This window comes from Ipomoea nil, unplaced genomic scaffold, assembly GCF_001879475.1.
Source record: "Ipomoea nil cultivar Tokyo-kokei standard unplaced genomic scaffold, Asagao_1.1 scaffold2494, whole genome shotgun sequence".
NCBI lineage: Eukaryota > Viridiplantae > Streptophyta > Magnoliopsida > Solanales > Convolvulaceae > Ipomoea > Ipomoea nil.
The window spans coordinates 1,154,053-1,157,834 of NW_017618922.1; the positions used below are offsets into that span (position 1 = coordinate 1,154,053).

The 3,782-nt window shown below is 35.7% G+C and overlaps 1 long non-coding RNA gene across 2 annotated transcripts; it reads right to left on the minus strand.

Moving 5' to 3' along the window:
• Window positions 1–372: 372 nt before the first annotated feature.
• Window positions 373–1,900, minus strand: LOC109153518. Of its 2 annotated transcripts, none has more exons than XR_002049520.1 (3): window positions 1,674–1,900; window positions 1,376–1,441; window positions 373–875 (listed from the first exon to the last, which is right to left on the minus strand). It is a non-coding gene; the product is annotated as an uncharacterized LOC109153518 (long non-coding RNA). The 2 variants fall into 2 exon arrangements; XR_002049519.1 differs by having other exon boundaries at window positions 373–927.
• Window positions 1,901–3,782: the final 1,882 nt, after the last annotated feature.

Here is a 3,782-nt window from a genome sequence, read left to right on the forward strand (position 1 = left end):
ACTCTAAATGAGGCAAATGAAGCAGCATGGGCTTCAAGAGCTTGACTGCGTTGCTGATCAACTGAAAATAATTGCATGCTCCCTTTAACAAGTTGTGGTCTCTGTTACACAACCCAAAAAAAGATTTAAAACAACAGTCATTTATCTTCAACAGTCGTTATTAGGTTCAAATGCACAAAAATCACATTGCTACTTTTAAAAATTCAAACATCTAACGGACTTTTCGTATAAGTTCTGAGCCTATTTAACTTTTTTTTTTTCTTCCAAAAATAAATAAAAGAGTTTGATTAGGCTCAAGAACAATTTGTGTCAAATATTAAAATGCTTGAATTCAGGTAGATTCATTATTCAAACTACTCAAGTTAAGCTCGGTTCATCAGTAACCAAATCGAATTTAAACATTCATCAAATCGAACTCGAATAATTTGACTTGGAAGCCAGGAAAGATCTCCATGGCAGAAATCTGCTTACACCTCGGTTGCTTCTCTTCCAACTTCAAAGCCTCAAAGCCTCAAAAAGTAGTGAAAATAACAATACAAACTGGTGCAAAATCAGAGATGTGGAAGAAGACGAGTCTGATATAAGAAAGCTAACAACTTTGCACTACAACAAAAATGAATCTCGAGTATACTCAGCAACAAAAATAGTTTGAATCAGTTACCTTTTCCCTCGTCTCATCATTCGCCAAGCGTAAACCTAATGAACCTCCTGACCTTTACGTTCTCCCCGAGAGTCGCAACAGTTTGCTTCACCAAAACGCTGTCGTCCTTAATGAAGGGCTGCTCCAGAAGAGTAAGCTCTCCAAGCCTTTTCGAAACCCAGCCCTCCACGATCTTCCCCCTTGTGTTCTCGGGTTTTTTCTGCAGGTCTTCTCTCTGCATTTCCAATTCTTTCTCCTTGCTCATACTTATTATGTGCAAATTAAAACTGTACCAGTTAATGCCATTTATGGTCTTAGTGTACTAATGTCATTTGAGGAAATATATTTAGATCAAGTCTCCTTATTACAACAACAAAACTAAAAAATGAAACCATAAAATCTCTGTAAGCCAAAGAAGCAGTGCACTAGTACACAAGGGCAAAACTAGAAAAGAAATCACATGATCTATTGTGATTGGAGCCAAATTATAAATAACACTAGAGCACATAACAATGTAATTTTTCAACTGAACAAGAACAAGAAAATTCCAAATACATAACTATACTATATTAAATATTAATTATATCTACCTATGACATAATAGCAACAAAAACACAGATAATTCAGAAAAGTTGACTAGAATAATAACTATTATAAATGTTAAACAATTATAAATGTTAAATAAAGAGACTGCAGTCACACAAGTTATATTTGCAAGAAGAATAATTTAAGCACCTGATGTTTGTTACCAGACTTGGCAGCTTCAAGTTCATGAGAATGATCAGTATCCTTCAACTCTCCCTACAACAAAAAGGTTAGTTTGAGAATCTGGAATAAAATTGGAAACAATAGATCGCACTTGGAAACAAAATTAAAAATTCTCTATTCCCAATCCTAATACTCTACATCAAAACACAGTTCAACTCTCTAATACCCCATCACCCAAACCCTAACCCTACCCCAAGGGAAAATTACCAAATAAATTCAAATAATTAGAAATTATAAAATTTAAATACTAATTAAAAAAAATTACCAACGGGAAGACAGGCGGCAGTGTCGGAGATGTGCGGTGGCTGTGGATGTGCGGTGGGTGGCTGTGGCTGTGCAGGTTAACATCGGAGGCGTCGAACCGAAGGCTTGGGCGCTGGGAGCCTGGGAGGTGTGGCGATGGCTATGGCGCTGGGCGGTGTCGCGGTGGTGGGGACACGTCGCGGTGAAGGCTTGGGCCATGCGATTTGGGCGATGCGGAGGCGAGGAAGAATGCAGTTGTTATATTGTAGACCGCGGTGCATAATCGATTATGCACCGCGGCCCATATACGACACCGTTTCTTTAAGTAAAGAAACGGCCCGCCGTTAGAGTTAACGGAGTCCGTTTGTTTGGTGTATTAAACACCAACTGACACTACAGTATATCCAAACCGACACTGCAGTTATATCAAAATGATACTATAGTTATAGTGAAATGAAACTGCAGTGTATATAAACTGAAACTGAATAACATTTCACATATTTGAGTGTATATTGTACAATGAAGCTGTAATTATATCAAAATGATCATGTAGTTGTGTTTTAATAAAACTATAGTGTATATAAAATAAAATTAAATAACATTTTCACATATTTGAGTCTATAAAATATCGAATGAAACTATAGTTATATCGAAATGAAACTATAGTTGTGTTCAACTGAAACTGCAGTGTATACAAAATGACACTGAATAACAGAGTTACTTTTTGTAAAAGGGTGTGAAACGGCGGAAATAAACACTGTTAATTTTTATTTAAAAAAAAAAAAAGACGCGCGGTGCATAATCGATTATGCACCGCGGTGCATAATATAATTTGCCGGAAGAATGAATGGGAAGGGGGCGCGGAATATTTGCTTTTATTTTTAGATTTGGAGAAGGGTTTTAAAAACTCTACGACGTCGGCTATTAACTAATAGGCGACGTCGTGATTTAAACGAATTTAAAAAAAAATAAAATAAAATAACTTATAACGTCGACCGTTTCAATAGCCGACGTTGTATTGTATTTATTTATTTTTATTTTTTTTATTTGTAACATATAACGTCGTGGAAGCCTAACGTTATATGTGAATTCTGTAGTAGTGATGAAGTTATAGAAACTCATATAAATAACAATATGGTGGGTCAGGTGGGGTTCTAGGCAGGTTTTGTACATAGAACCCAAATCCAACCCGACCCACTGCGGGTTTATTTTTTTTTAAGATCCACACCCAACCCGCCACCCACTACCACCCAAGAATAAGTGGAATAAGTGCGGATGTACGTAATAAAAAAAAAAAAAAAAACCATACCTTTGTAACAAAGCAATCTGTGATACCCCGAAAATTCACCTTACTAAACTCTTATTTTATTCCAAAAAATTGAAATTTAAAAACCTCTTTCTCTTCATTCGATAATTTTCCTACAGATATATAATTTAATATTTTTAAACCTTCTATTCCAAAGTTTTGATATAAAATATTTATGTAATTATTATGGCTTTGGAAACCCTACATTAAGGGATATATTTATTTGCCAAAACTTTGATTTGAAAGGCTATCTGAAATGAACCAGTGAATATGATAGAATTGTTTTTAACCCAAAAACGATTTTAAAACGAACCTAAATTATAAACCGAGATTTTAAATCAAGAAAGGATCAAATTGCCCTTCCTAGCCATGTGAACAAATCAGCCCTAGGGTTTTGAGCCCCACCTATAAATACTACCCTATTCCTTGTTCTACCACATTTTTCTCCTTTATTCCTCCTTCAAGAAACCAAGGGTTCCGGCTAGCTTAGAGATTTCAACATCCTCTAGTAAGCCTTCTCCTTGTCATTTCTTTTTCTTCCTTATCTTTCTCATTTCTTCCTTCTTCCTCTTACTGCTACGTATGTACTTTATATGTGGGAGTATGTTGTTGCTTGTTTGGTCTGGGAGTCTTGAGAGGTGGTGAAAGAGAAGATTAAGCTTGAGGATAGAAAGGAAGGATTCTTGAGGTAGAGGCTAGCAATCTCAAGGTATAACCCATGGATGCCTAAACCTATTATTTTTGTCCTAAGTTATGTGATATAGTTGTTTGTGTGTTTATATATTTTGGGTACTTAGAATGAAGAAATGAATGTTATTTGATGTT